We start from the raw sequence: 16,945 nt of genomic DNA on the forward strand, positions 1-16,945 counted from the left end.
GAGGGAAGAAGTGAGTCTGAGACAAAAGGAGGGAAAAAGGTGGAAAAAAATACAGAGGAAAAATCAGAGATACGGAGATGAGTGGTCAAGATTTAACCTATGTGGGGCCCACGTTCTTGCTTTTGAGTCTTTTTAGCCAATGACGGCTTAGTCATAGTGCTGTTGAATCTTGTGATTGACTCTACTTTTTTACCTAAAAAAACCTTTTAAAAGGAGTTAATTATTACCAAATTTTGCAGAAAAAGATGATATCCAATGAAGGTTAGTATAGTCACTAAAAATAAATATGGGTTATGTTGGGTATTTTGGTTAATGTTTTGGATAATCTTGAGCCACAAAAGATATTAAAAAAAGAATACCCTGTTGCTGCTGCAGCAGCTGCTGCATCTGTCAGGGGTGCAGTACATTTCTTGTAGGTCAGGTGGCATGCATGCAGTAGGGGTGTACGGCGTAAATGATAGCCATATTCATAGGGTAATTTCTTGTCTTTTGAGAGAAGACATTGATATGGTATGGCATGGCATGGCATGGCATGATCATTTTGAATGTTGCAAGATATTATTTCTCTTTGAATGATTTGAATTCGATAGAAAATCAGTCTCCATGTGAACCTTGATTTTTGATTATTTAGCACAAAAAAACGTTATATTTTACCATGTCACACTATATCAAATGAGACAAAATAAGGTTATTTTGAAATAAAATACAAATCTCCTTAACCACATATTTATAAAAAATGGCTATTTAATCATTGATTAATTAACACTGATAAATATGATTAGGATAATTAATTTAGTTAGTTAATTAGTTGATTAAAATTTTGAAATTAGATTTTATTTTAGGTTGAACTCATGGACGTGGGTAGATTTTTGAGATTTTTTTTTTTTTCGAGAATTCTACTTGTAACGGAAGTGAAATCGTACTACGCAAACACTTATAAATATGGGATTGTAGAGCTGTTGGGTGATTTTATACTCAAAATTATAGAGGGAATCAACATTTTTCGTTCTAAAAGTATGAAAAGTCGGCAAGGTCGACAAAAAAATACCCTGCCGACTATAAGATTTTTGACATACAGAGAAAGGTGTTACAAATGCATGATTAGTCGGCAAGTTATTAATTTCATAACCTACCGACTAAACTATAGTCGGTAAGGTATTAATTTCATAACTTGTCGACTAAAATATAGTCGACGAGGTATAGAGACGGATACCTTGCCAACCCTGTAACTGTTAATTTCAGAGATGAAAAGTTGGTACGATATTCAACCTTATATCCTGTTGACTAAAATTTAGTCGGCAAGGTCGACAAAAAAAATACCCTGCCGACTTTTGATTCGTTTTGATCTTCGATTTTTATTTTTATTTTTTTTTTTGATTTTATCATGTATAGTTAGAGTTTAGCAAAAAGATTTTGATTTTTTTCCGAATATGTTTTAGTCGGCATGGTTTTTTAGTTTGGGCAATTTGATCTTTTAACACCTTTTAGACACCCCTTAACACTCTAGTTTAGATGGGAATAAATTGGATATACCCCAATCTCGCTAGGTTTTTTTACTAGGTACTAGTTACTAGTAACAAAAAAAAATGTAAGATAACTTTAAGAATGTGTGACAATTTTGGATCTTAAATAAATGATGAAAAGTTATCCTCAAGATTATCATATGATGTTACATTAACAAATTTTTTGTTGTTCATAAAAAGATATTATATAAGCAGAGGGCATTGAAAACCTGGCTTGATTGGGTTAATATCCAGATTAGTTGGGGTATACCCGAATTTAAATGGACCTAGTGCCCTTACTAAGGAGAGGTAAAATATGGGTGAGTTTACTTTAATATCCTTGAACTAATTAACCTTAAAAACTAAACTCTATTTTAACCGGTTAACCCTAAAATTAAAAACTAAACCAACTCTTAATCTTCTTTTCCTCATTCATCTTCCATTAACCTCTCTGCAAATCGTCAAATTTGATTTTCCTGAAAAATGGTTGGTTCTAAACGATCAAACACCAATAAAGATTCAACAGGTAATATCGAAAGATCCAAATCAGAGGGAAAAGGTAAGGAAAAAGTTGGAACTAGTGAAATCAGTAAACTCAAGAACGCAATCCCTGAGAATGTTGAAAAGAAACCTCAACCGGCGAAAAGAAGACTGTAAGTGAAAAGGCGAGGGTACCCAAATATACCTCAAGCTAAAACTTTTCCTACCTATAAGTCCTTTCTTCGTAAGTGATTGTCTATGGACTGAGTCGAGACAATACAGCTAATTGATTCACACTTCGTGTGATCGTCTATGGATACGAGATCGAGGCAATACAACAACGAAGTATGTTTACTTGATAAAAAAGGTTCGGACTTAACCAAACACAATAAGATTTCTTATCAAGTAAATAGAAATTAACGTTTATGTAATTTACTTTAATTATAATAAAACAGTTATAATACGGAAATATAAAGTAAATGACACATCAAGATTTTCTTAACGAGGAAACCGCAAATGCAGAAAACCCCCGGGACCTTGTCCAGAATTGAATACTCTCAGGATTAAGCCGCTACACAAAATTAAACCAACTTCGTATAGTTGAGACCAAGCAACTAAACCTATAGTTCACCTAGTTCCGTCTGTATTCCCACGCCTCCAACTTATGAATAAGTCACGTACTTGGAACAATTTCTTTTGTTCGTATTCCAAACAGTAAAGGAACAACAAATCTGTTTGGTATCAACTCTATTCAACCAAGTGATGTGAATCGGACAAAGGCTCTTTTGTTTATCTTAACATAAACTCCTTCATCAGGTTCTTAGATCTATCTTATGTTCAATCACCAAAGGTAATTGTTAAGATTTTGCAATCAATACTTTTAGTCACAAAGAATTGTATTGATGTCGATCTACACAACTAATCTACCCAATATACCACAAGGATAAACCGATTATAGTTGGATCCTCTTATACCAAAACAAGTATTGTGCACACCAAAGATTATGAACCCGAAATCAGAAATCTTTAGTATCTTATTTGTCTTCAAATCTTCTTAGATCTTCAATAAACACCTGCACACAACAACTTCAATCTCTTGTGATCAATCACGCACAGAACGGAGTCTGTAAACAATGGATTATCACAAGATCGTCTTTAGAACTAACAACAGTCTAAAGATCCCTGTCGAAACTTCGATCTAGTTTGAGTCAGAAGTGAATATTCTCAAGCATAAATAAACTAGGTGCAATCAAAGTTCAACCACCGTTAGTCAATCAAATCAATCGAAAACACAAGATAAACCGCAATTATCTAGTTTCCATCAACGGTACTCGTAGATCTTCTCAATCCCAAAGAAGACTTTAAACCGAGCGAACGTAAGAGATTTCGCCTAATTAGGTTACTCTCCTCTCCGAATAGGCAGCCACACCATTAAAAACACAACCGAGGAAGTTTGCTTTCACGAAGGATTAGTTTGCTAGAAAAGAAAACTTCAGGTATTTATAGACAAGGAAGTTTGGACACCAAGGAATTTCTAAAACCGAAAATATTCTCAAAGATATTCAATATATTTCAAATTCGGTTTCCATAATTCCTGGAAATGCTCTGTCCAAAATAATGAGCGAAAATCTCTTTGGAAAATCTCAACTAGTAAATGCACATTACTAATTCTCATTTTCCTAAAATAAAATTAACAACCTTAATTAAAAGATTCTTAACTTATTTATATTTCGATCCTGGGATTTTCTTCCTGTAGCTATTAAGTAATAACTTTGAACAATAAAAGATAAACATTACTGTACGTGTTCAAAGTATGCCGACATCCTTGCTTTGTAAGTCCTCTTTCATACTTAAAACCTTGAAACCGATTTGCCACACTTCCAAACAAGTTTAGAATTGGTTCACCTGACTTTCAAGTACTGTGCGATTGATCAAGAAACACTCAATCAAAAATCACGGGTTTAACGGTTCTACTAAAACAAGTTTCGGTTCTACCTCCATGTGACTACTAGTCACACTAGCTTTTTAAAATTCGGTTGACTAGGTACTAGGATCATTTCCCCACATATATATGGTATCTAACTTATATGTGTTGCACATGTCCAAAGGATCGGTTCCCCTTTGCCTAAAAACGTGTTGCACATGTCCATAGGATCGGTTCCTCTTTCTGCTACAAACTTGTTGCACCTCATACAAGGATCGATTCCCCTTTGTGATGTGTTGCACCTCTTCATAGGATCGGCTCCCTTTACCCATATTCGGTTCAAAAAATCACAAACTCAATCATACCATCTCAGGTGATTACTTAAGATCAGTTTCACTAATAAAAGTCATACCAATACATAAGTCAGACCTTTGTGAATAGTTTTACCAAGAACACAAACAAGTCGTGAGCGATTATACTAAATCACACATATTGGATGTTCACAACATATGCAATGAATAACAATCCCAATAACGCCTGGAGATTTCCTTTCGATTCATAAACAAGTTTATGAACTTACTTCCTTAAAACACATGTAAAACATTGCTTCCTAGGATGAAATCCTCACCTCATAACCATACATAATCACGATAGCATTTAAACGATTATGTCGATGTCTTATCTACAAATATTAATGGTTAAGCAATAAACTTCATATTGTATTCCTTAATACTACGTTTGTCTAGAGTGTTCATGCTTCACAATTTCGTTTTCAATATGCACGACTTGAAAGATACGTTAGGGAATGAAACAGTTCAAGTCAAATATCACTAACCTCAAGTGGAAGAATGATGTTGTCGTTGTATCTTCTTACTTCTTCACTTCTTCAAATCTTCGCAATACTTGTAATATCTCATATCCTACTATTTTCAAGCTAACCTATACGAAGTTGACTCTAGTACATAATCAAGCGACTCTTAAATGAGTTTTGATTCACTAAAATATGACAACCAAACTTGACATACCAATGCTTGGTGGGTTCAACCGAGCTATGCTCTAACAATCTCCCCCTCTGTCAAATTTAACGACAAAACTCTTACAATCATATGGATAAACAAATTACAAGAATTCATTACACATACGCTTGATTCCCGAATTCAACAGCACAATAACCTGCATTCATTCAATCCTTAAGATAATACTTCCCCTAAAGGAGAGATAGGTAGATTTCATCAATTCGCACGTCTTTGTTATACCAATTAATATGATATGCTACTCCCCCTTAGTCTATGCTTTCACTCTTTCGTTAGATAAACGTTTAAGCACAAATGTTCTTTTCCTTAGTGATACCAATCAATACCAGTATCACTTGTTTACTTCATATATTTCTCCCCCTTTTTGTCACAAAATGACAAAGAAACGAAAAATAAAGGACAACACGAAAATAATCTTACAAATCTCAAAATAGACTTGCAAACCTATAGAGTTAATCACGAGGGTTCCACACAACATTTTTGACAACCAATATCAAAACATAAACTACAAAGTAATTTGTTTTGATATGTTATCAAGGAAACAATTGCCCGAAGCAATTTTCCTAATTTAGTTTATCAAACCAAAAACCAACTAAGTGCCTTAGTCCATTTGCTAAACCGATTATACAAATACAACCGCTTCATTCGATAAGACCAAAATAAAGATAACTTTATTTTTCTCATCAGGTTCTAATTATCCATATAACTTAGACCTTTCAATTTTAAACAAGACAAGTACTAGGTTAGTTAACTAGCATTTCTTGTTAAGGCATTCGATTAGACTTGAATAACCGAAACCTCCACTTTGATAAGTTTAACTAAGATAAACTTAGCTTCACTTATCCGGAATCGAATTGGACTAAACAATCCATCCCGTAAACCTTTCCATTAAGCCATAAATAATTCATACAAACCAAATAAATCAACTTGCATAATTATTCACCTCAACTGGAAGCAACTGAATGAACATAAGCATTATAACATCGCAATTGCACCGAAATTTTGTAAGCCTAAACAATTGATACCACACAATAAAACAAGATAACAATAGTTTTTCTTAACCGGAACCAATTGAATCACACACATCCATACACACATCATGGAATAAAACATCAACTGTACCGAAATTTTTTTAAGCAAAAGCAAAATATATATGAAATAAAAATCAGGCTTTTCTTAAACAGGAAAACAATTAACTAACAACATTGTTACCTCAAATTTCGCATCCACTTCTCCAATATGTTTGCATCTTCTTCCAGGGAGAATTGATATCGAAATATCATTATGTTGTCATCCTTATGCAAAACAAAAGAACAACAACATCCAACCTTTACCAGAGAAAGGTTGAAAACCGGTTTTAACAATTGCAAGCAAAAGTTGAAAACCGTCGAAACACATATGATTTTATGCTAAAGCAAACCGATTCAACATATTGTGACTTTTTCACATATTTTTTATACCAGAACCCCTCATGATCCTTTGATAAAGCCTACCAACATGGGCTAGAACTTAATCCTGCTAAATCAAAAACTCACCCAAACCATAAGGGTTCACAACATTATGAGATCGAATATCAAGGTAATAAGACCGAAATATCAAACACCCCATAAACATTCATAGAAAAAATAAAGCATTCAAGCACAGGCTATGTAAATCAAAACCATCACAAGGAAAAATTATAAATCAAATAATTTTGTTCATAATAGTTTTATTCATAATATACTTAATGCAATTATTGAAAGAAATCAAAAATTGAAGTTTATTTTCCTTTGCAATTCTAAATTCATCCTTTTAGGTCATCCTTTAGGGTTGAATCCGGATCATAAGGTTTTACCGGATTACAATCATCTTCTATAATTACTAGTCTTGATTCAAGACTGACAACATTGTCATTGACTTCCTTGACTTCCTTTCGCAAATCCTTTTCCATGTTCCTTACTTCACGTAAGATTAGATCTAATGTTAGTGAAAGATTCTTGAGAAGATTATCATTCAGAGAGGAGATCTATTCATTAGGAACATCTTGTTGAAGTTTTGGAGATGAATCAGAATCGCCATCATACGACTCGAGACGGAGTTTCTTGGTTGGAAACAATATAGTCCATACCTTTTCGGTTTTTCGAGAGCTGCAACTAGAGGTAGACATACTGTCAAAACTCTACGAAAATGAAGTAAGAGGTCTTCCCTCTTATAAGTTCTAAAACATCTTCTCAAAAAATCTTTGAGAATATTATTTCACTTAAATTCTTAACCGAAAATCAATTTTTAGAAATATTTTTATATATAAAAAAATATATTTACATCTATATCCTTATTGTATATTTTTAAGGGTAACAAGTAAGGATTCATGATAACCAATTAGATGGTCACCTTTTTGGTTGTTCAGATTCTTCGCTTGAAGATTTCAACATTCTTACATGGTTGAGGAGACATTATGTTAGAACTTTTAGGTTCAACTTTTAATCTTGATGTAAGATTATGATGTTCGACGAACTTATACTCCCGCTTTGAAGAGATCTTTGATTTCCACTTAGATTTTGATTTTCCGGTTTTATACAATCCCTCTCTCTGTTTAGTATGAGGACATTGCCTTTGAAGATTCCCTTTTTGTATGCACAAGAAGCACACACCAGAATTGTTGTATTTTCTGGATCTAGATTTCACGTACTTATTTAGTCTTACCTCATTGTATCTTGATACATTGATACCAGATGAAGATTTATTAATGCAATTGAGACTGTTTCTCATTTTCTGATTTTCTGCTTTTAACTTCCTTATCTCGTCTTGATATGACTTAATATCGAGAATGAGTTTAGATACTTGTACCTTTTCATATCATTGAGTAGCCTTGATTTTCTTTGGACGCTTGTTATATTTTTCTTTATCATTCAGAAGACTCAGTTTGAGTTGATCAAGCGATGATTTTATTTCAATGATGTCAGACTCAAGAAGGTGAGTTCTTTTGTCTTTACATGGAAATAATTCTTTGAAAATCGATGGAGTAAACTCTTCTTCAGTATCTAGAACCGGAAGGACTTCAGAGTCATAGACTTCTGCAATAGTTTCAACGTGATCTATCTTATCAACTTGATCATTCTCATTAGGACAATAATCAAGTGTGGCTGTGTAAGCATTTCTTTTCCACTGTTTGTCCTTAGTTGGACACTCTGGAGAGATATGGCCAAACCCTCTACATTTGTAGCATTGAGGAATAATATCATCATCATCCCAGGTGTCTTCACGTTTATGTGGAGGAATAGTTTTTCCTTTTGACACAAGTGATTCTCTTTTTCGATGTCTCGGCAGTTTCTTAAATCATTGAGTAATAAGAGACAAATGATGATTTAGTTCAGATTCATCTTCAGTAGTTAGATCTTCCTGATCTTCGGAATCTTCCGAGTATTGAGTCGAAACCCCTTTTATGGCTTTATAGGCCAGATTGTCCTTTTGTTTAGACAAATTTTCCTGATCAAATATCTTCAGTTTTCCAACTAGGGAACTTCTAGATAGATACAAACGATCATTAGATTCAATGATTGCATGTTTTTTAGAATCGTATCTAGTTGGCAATGATCTGAGAATTTTGCATTCTATATCCTTTTCAGAGATAGTCTTTCCAAGAGAGAAAGATGCATTAATTATCTCAGAGAGTTTAAGATGAAACTCTTCAAAGGTGTCATTGTCATCCATTCGAAGGTTCTCCCAATCGAGCGTAAGAGTTTGAAGTCTAGCTTCTTTATCTGAAGTGTTTCCTTCGAATATGATCTGAAGGTTATCCCAAGCTTCTTTCGAAATTTGACACGTTGATACATGATGTTGTAAGTCACGACTTACAACATGTATTATAGCATTCAAACCATCTGACCGCTTTGCAAGATCCTTTTCTTCGTTGAAAACTCCACTAAGCGTTTAAACTCAGTTTTCGAATTTTCTACCATTGGGTAATTATAAACATCGACGACTAATAGCCACGTATTAAAGTCTCGAGATTGAAGAAAAAATTTCATAGCAGGTTTTCACCATAGATAGTTTGTTCCGTCAAATCTTGGCGGTACGTTAATTGAAGTCGATTCATGAGAACTTGAGTTCATTCTTATAGGTTGGATCGCACCAAACACAGATTGTTAGATTTTTTCGTGTTTTCCTACTCTAATACCAATTGAAAAGGCGAGGGTACCCAAATATACCTCAAGCTAAAACTTTTCCTACCTATAAGTTCTTTCTCCGAAAGTGATTGTCTATGGACTGAGTCGAGACAATACAACTAATCGGTTCACACTTCGTGTGATCGTCTATGGATACGAGATCGAGACAATACAACAACGAAGTATGTTTACTTGATAAAAAGGTTCGGACTTAACCAAACACAATTTACTTTAATTATAATAAAACAATTATAATACGAAAATATAAAGTAAATGACACAGCAATATTTTGTTAACGAGGAAACTAGAAATGCATAAAAACCCGGGACCTTGTCCAGAATTGAATACTCTCAGGATTAAGCCGCTACAGAAAATTAAACCAACTTCGTATAGTTGAGACCAAGCAACTAAACCTATAGTTCACCTAGTTCCGTCTGTATTCCCACGCTTCCAACTTATGAATAAGTCACGTACTTGGAACAATTCCTTTGGTTCGTATTCCAAACAGTAAAGGAACAACAAATATGTTTGGTATCAACTCTATTCAACCAAGTCACGTGAGTCAGACAAAGGCTCTTCTGTTTATCTTAACATCAACTCCTTCGTCAGGTTCTTAGATCTATCTTATGTTCAATCACCAAAGGTAACTGTTAAGATTTTGCAATCAATACTTTTAATCACAAATAATTGTATTGATACCGATCTACACAACTAATCAATCCAGTCTACCACAAGGATAAACCGATTATAGTTGGATCCTCTTATACCGAAACTAGTATTGTGCACACCAAAGATTATGAACCCCAAATCAGAAATCTTTAGTATCTTCTTTGTCTTCAAATATTCTTAGATCTTCAATAAACACCTGCACACAACAACTTGAATCTCTTGTGATCAATCATGCACAGAACGGAGTCTGTCAACAATGGATTATCACAAGATCGTCTTTAGAACTAACAACAGTCTAAAGATCCCTGTCGAAACTTCGATCTAGTTTGAGTCAGAAGTAAAGATTCTCAAGCATAAACAAACTAGGTGCAATCAAAGTTCAACCACCGTTAGTCAATCAAATCAATCGAAAACACAAGATAAACCGCAATTATCTAGTTTCCCATCAATGGTACTCGTAGAGCTTCTCAATCCCAAAGAAGACTTTAAACCGAGCGGACGTAAGAGATTTCGCCTAATTAGGTTACTCTCCTCTCTGAATAGGCGGCCACACCAGTAACAACACAACCTAGGAAGTTTGCTTTCACGAAGGATTAGTTTGCTAGAAATGCAAACTTCAGGTATTTATAGACAAGGAAGTTTGGACACCAAGGAATTTCCAAAACTGAAAATATTCTCAAAGATATTCAATATATTTCAAATTCGGTTTCCATAATTCCTGGAAATGCTCTGTCCAAAATAATGATCGAAAATCTCTTTAGAAAATCTCAACTAGTAAATGCATATTACTAATTCTCCTTTTCCTAAAATAAAATTAACAACCTTAATTAAAAGATTTTTAACTTATTTATATTTCGATCCTGGGATTTTCTTCCTGTAGCTATTAAGGAATAACTTTGAACAATAAAAGATAAACATTACTGTACGTGTTCAAAGTATGCCGACATCCTTACTTTGTAAGTCCTCTTACATACTTACAACCTTGAAATCGATTTTCCACACTTCCAAACAAGTTTACAATTGGTTCATCTGACTTTCAAATATTGTGCAATTGATTAAGAAACACTCAATCACAAATCACGGGTTTAACGGTTCTACTAAAACAAGTTTCGGTTCTACCTCCATGTGACTACTATGCATAGTCACACTAGCTTTTCAAAATTCGGTTGACTAGGTACTAGGATCAGTTCCCCACATATATATGGTATCTAACTTATATGTGTTGCACATGTCCAAAGGATCGGTTCCCCTTTGCCTAAAAACGTGTTGCAATGGTCCGTAGGATCGGTTTCTCTTTATGCTACAAACTTGCTGCACCTCATACAAGGATCGATTCCCCTTTGTGATGTGTTGCACCTCTTCATAGGATCGGTTCCCCTTTACCCAGGTTCGGTTCAACAAATCACAAACTCAATCATACCATCTCAGGTGATTACTTAAGATCAGTTTCACTAATAAAAGTCATATCAATACATAAGTCAGGCCTTTGTGAATAGTTTTACCAAGAACACAAATAAGTCGTGAGCGGTTATACTAAATCACACATATTGGATGTTCACAAGATATGCAATGAATAACAATTCCAATAACTCCTGGCGATTTTCTTTTCGATTCATAAAGAAGTTTATGAACTTACTTCCTTAAAACACATGTAAAACGTTGTTTCCTAGGATGAAATCCTCACCTCATAACCATACATAATCACGATAGCATTTAAACGATTATGTCGATGTCTTATCTACAAATATTAATGGTTAAGCAATAAACTTCATATTGTATTCCTTAATACTATGTTTGTCTAGAGTGTTCATGCTTCACAATTTCGTTTTCAATATGCACGACTTGAAAGATACGTTAGGGAATGAAACAGTTCAAGTCAAATATCACTAACCTCAAGTGTATGGATGATGTTGTCGTTATAGCTTCTTACTTCTTCACTTCTTCAAGTCTTTCCAATACCTGTAATATCTCATATCCTAATAATTTCAAGCTAACCTATACGAAGTTGACTCTAGTAAATAATCAAGCGACTCTTAAATGAGTTTTGATTCACTAAAATATGACAATCAAACTTGACATACCAACGCTTGGTGGGTTCAACCGAGCTATGCTCTAACAATCTCCCCCTTTGTCAATTTTAGTGATAAAACTCTTACAATCATATGGATAAACAAATTACTAGAATTCATTACACATACGCTTGATTCCCGAATTCAACAGCACAATAACCTGCATTCATTCAATCCTTCAGATAATACTCCCCCTAAAGGCGAGATAGGTAGATTTCATCAAGTAAATAGGAATTAACCTTTGTGTAATTTACTTTAATTATAATAAAACAATTATAATACGGAAATATAAAGTAAATGACACTGCAAGATTTTGTTCACGAGGAAACCGCAAATGCAGAAAAACCCCGGGACCTTGTCCAGAATTGAATACTCTCAGGATTAAGCCGCTACAAAAAATTAAACCAACTTCGTATAGTTGAGATCAAGCAACTAAACATAGTTCACCTAGTTCCGTATGTATTCCCACGCCTTCAACTTATGAATAAGTCACGTACTTGAAACAATTCCTTTGGTTCGTATTCCAAACAGTAAAGGAACAACAAATATGTTTGGTATCAACTCTAATCAACCAAGTGATGTGAATCGGACAAAGGCTCTTATATTTATCTTAACATAAACTCCTTCGTCAGGTTCTTAGATCTATCGTATGTTCAATCACCAAAGGTAATTGTTAAGATTATGCAATCAATACTTTTAATCACAAAAAATTGTATTGGTGCCGATCCACACAACTAATCAATCCAATCTACCACAAGGATAAACCGATTATAGTTGGATCCTGTTATACCAAAACAAGTATTGTGCACACCAAAGATTATGAACCCCAAATCAGAAATCTTTAATATCTTTTTTGTCTTCAAATCTTCTTAGATCTTCAATAAACACCTGCACACAACAACTTGAATCTCTTGTGATCAATCACGTACAGAACAGAGTCTGTCAACAATGGATTATCACAAGATCGTCTTTAGAACTAACAACAGTCTAAAGATCCATGTCGAAACTTCGATCTAGTTTAAGTCAGAATAGAGAATATTCCCAAGAATAAACAAACTAGGTGCAATCAAAGTTCAACCACCGTTATTCAATCAAATCAATCGAAAACACAAGATAAACCGCAATTATCTAGTTTCTCACCAATGGTACTCGTAGAGATTCTCAATCCCAAAGAAGACTTTAAACTCAGCGGCCGTAAAATATTTGGCCTAATTAGGTTACTCTCCTCTCCGAATAGGCGGCTGGCTACACCAGTAACAACACAACCGAGGAAGTTTGCTATCACAAAGGATTAGTTTACTAGAAATGCAAACTTCAATTATTTATAGACAAGGAAGTTTGGACACCAAGGAATTTCCAAAACCGAAAATATTCTCAAAGATATTCAATATATTCCAAATCCGGTTTCCATAATTCCTGGAAATGCCCTGTCCAAAATAATGACTGAAAATCTCTCTGGAAAATCTCAACTAGTAAATGTACATTACTAATTCTCATTTTCCTAAAATAAAATTAACAACCTTAATTAAAAGATTCTTAACTTATTTATATTTCGATCCTGGGATTTTCTTCCTGTAGATATTAAGGAATAACTTTGAACAAACATTACTGTACCTGTTCAAAATATGCCTACATCCATACTTTGTAAGTCCTCTTTCACACTTACAACCTTAAAACCGATTTGCCACAATTCCAAACAAGTTTAGAATTGGTTCATCTGACTTTCAAGTACTGTGCAATTGATTAAGAAACACTCAATCACAAATCATGGGTTTAACGGTTCTACCAAAACAAGTTTCGGTTCTACCTCCATCTGAGTACTGTGCATAGTCACACTAGCTTTTCGAATTCGGTTGACTAGGTACTAGGATCGGTTCCCCATATATATATGGTATCTAACTTATATGTGTTGCACATGTTCATAGGATCGGTTCCTCTTTGCCTAAAAACGTATTGCACATGTCCATAGAATCGGTTCCCCTTTCTGCTAAAAACTTGTTGCACCTCATACAAGGATCGGTTCCCCTTTGTGATGTGTTGCACCTCTTCATAGGATCGGTTCCCCTTTACCCAGATTTGGTTCAACAAATTACAGACTCGATCATACCATCTCAAGTGATTACTTAAGATCGGTTTCATTAATAAAAGTCATACCAATACATAAGTCAGGCCTTTGTGAATAGTTTTACCAAGAACAAAAACAAGTCGCAAGCGGTTATATTAAATCACTAATATTGGATGTTCACAAGATATGCAATGAATAACAATCCCAATAACGCCTGGCGATTTTCTATCGATTTATAAACAAGTTTATGACTTTACTTCCTTAAAACACATGTAAAACATTGTTTCCTATGATGAAATCCTCACCTCATACCCATACATAATCACGATAGCATTTAAACGATTATGTTGATGTCCTATCTACAAATATTAATGGTCAAGCAATAAACTTTATATTGTATTCCTTAATACTATGTCTATCTAGAGTGTTCATACTTCGTAGTTTCGTTTTCAATATGCACGACTTGAAAGATACATTAAGGAATGAAACAGTTCAAGTCAAATATCACTAACCTCAAGTGGAAGGATGATGTTTTTGTTGTATCTTCTTACTTCTTCACTTCTTTAAGTCTTCGATTGTAATGTCTCATATCCTAATACTTTCAAGCTAACCTACACGAAGTTGACTCTAGTACATAATCAAGCGACTCTTAAATGAGTTTTGATTCATTAAAATATGACAACCAAACTTGACATACCAACGCTTGGTGGGTTCAACCGAGCTATTCTCTAACAGTAAGTGATGTCTAAACTCAAACCCATTATTGTGTTGTGTGTTTTGATTGTTATATTAGATTAGAAATCGAAAATGATGATTTTCAGGGTCTTTAGTCGGCAGGGTTTTTTTGAAAAATAGGATGCCTGCCTTAGGATGTAAGTGGTAGTCGGTAGAGTCGTAACATGAATATCATGCTGACTTTTCATAACTGCCATGGCGACTTGAAACATTAACCAGGGCCGACATGGTAATAAATAACCAACCCTGCCGACTTTTCTTTAGTCGGCATCTTCTTAGACTTGTACCATCACGAATTTATGTCACGGAAACTTGATTTTCCTGAGTTAATAGTCGGCATATTTCTTAAATACGACCGTACCGGCTGTGTTTTATTCTGCGTTGTAGATGAATATAACCCTGCCGACTAGTTATTAGTCGGCAATGTTTAGATTATCGACCGTGTCGACTGGGTGACTAGAACCATGTTTCAATGTGTAAAATTTTCATATCTTTTATCTGTGTATTGTTTAGGTTCCCAGAGGAAAACATAGAAGATATCCCTTGTCCTAACAATGCATCAATGTTAATAGAATGGATTGACAAGATTCATTCTACTTTAAAAAATCTTGGTGATGAAACTGGAGAGAATTGCTCTGTAAGAAAGTTGCTTCTAATGGGTAAGGAAGATCCTGAAGAATTTCTAAGGTGGTTGAAAAATCCTAGCAATCCTCTCAACTATGTTGAAAGCACATCATCATAGGAAGAAGATGAAGAGTTAGATCCAAGAACTTTTCATAACTGCCATGGAGTTCATTCCAGAAATGAACTCCATATAAAAACCTAAAAAAAAAACGAGTTCATTCCAGAAATGAGCTCCATATAAAAACCTAAAAAAAACAGAGTTCATTCCAGAAATGAACTCCATAAAAAAACCTAAAAAAACAGAGTTAATTCCAGAAATGAACTCCATATAAAAACCTAAAAAAACAGAGTTCATCCCTAGAAATGAAATCCATATAAAAACCTATAAAAACAGAGTTCATCCCTAGAAATGAACTCCATATAAAAACATAAAAAAACAGAGTTCATTTATGAAATGAACTGCAGCAGCATCATCTTCGTCGTCGTCAACAACAAAGCACGAGTTCATCTTCACCAACAACATCTTCATTACAAATCTTCGTCGTCTTCATCATCTTCATCGTCTCCACCATCTTCAAAAACACTAGTAGCAAGAAAATCAAGAAAAAAAACTCGTTTTCATCGTCGTCTTTATTAAACAGATGCAATAGCAGATTAAAATCAAGAAAAAAAACTCGTTTTCATTGTCGTCGTCTTCATCAACTCGTGTTGTTTCTTTATCAAACAGATCTGTTTCATCGTCGTCTTTATCAAAACGGATGCAACAGCAGATTAAAATCAAGAAAAAACTAGTTTACATCTTCAGCAGCAGCAGCAGTGAAGATGAACTTCAACAGTAGCAACATCACAAACCAGAGTTCATTCCTGAAAATGAACTCGGTCATCTTCATCTTCTTCATCAGCAGCAACAACTCATCTTCATCCTCTCCATCATCAGCAGCAACAACAGACGAAAAAACATCAAAATCTTCATCACAAACCAGAGTTCATTCCAGAAATGAACTCCGTCATATTCATCTTCTTTTATAGATCCGAAACTTACCCAAGCATGTGAAGATGATAAAGGTTCATCATCATCATCATCATAAATAGCAGCAGAATCTTCAACCTCACCGTCTTCATCATCAAAACAAAGCAAAACAACAAAAAGAAAAAAGAAAAAAACGCAAAACCTTCATCGTATTCATCATCATCATCATCATCATCATCATCACTAGCAGAGAAAAAAATAGAGAGAATAGAGAATATTTCATCATCATCTTCATCTTCTTCATCACTAGCAGGAAGAAATATAAAAAAAAGAGAAATTCTAGATCTGAAAATATAGGAGAGAGAAAGTAAATCTGAGAATGATTTATTTTCTCTTACTTTTTGACTATATATATGGTCCTTATCCAAAAGGGTATTTCTGCCACTACAAGATGACATTTACATCAATCATGACATCGCCCTAGGACCAAATTATAATTTTTAGGACCAAACTATAATTTATATTACCAAATAGGACCAAACAGACAATTGACTAGGTCAATTGGACTAGACTCTCTCTAATATATTATTTGTAGGACCAATTGGTATTTCCTTGTTTATATAAAATGAAGACTTCTTCATAGTCATCAAGGTTGATCCATATTACTATAAGTTATTTAATTTCATTTTAGTCGGCATTATACAAAATTCTAAGAATGCCGACGGCAGA

Source organism: Papaver somniferum, chromosome 3 (assembly GCF_003573695.1).
Source record: "Papaver somniferum cultivar HN1 chromosome 3, ASM357369v1, whole genome shotgun sequence".
Classification (NCBI taxonomy): domain Eukaryota; kingdom Viridiplantae; phylum Streptophyta; class Magnoliopsida; order Ranunculales; family Papaveraceae; genus Papaver; species Papaver somniferum.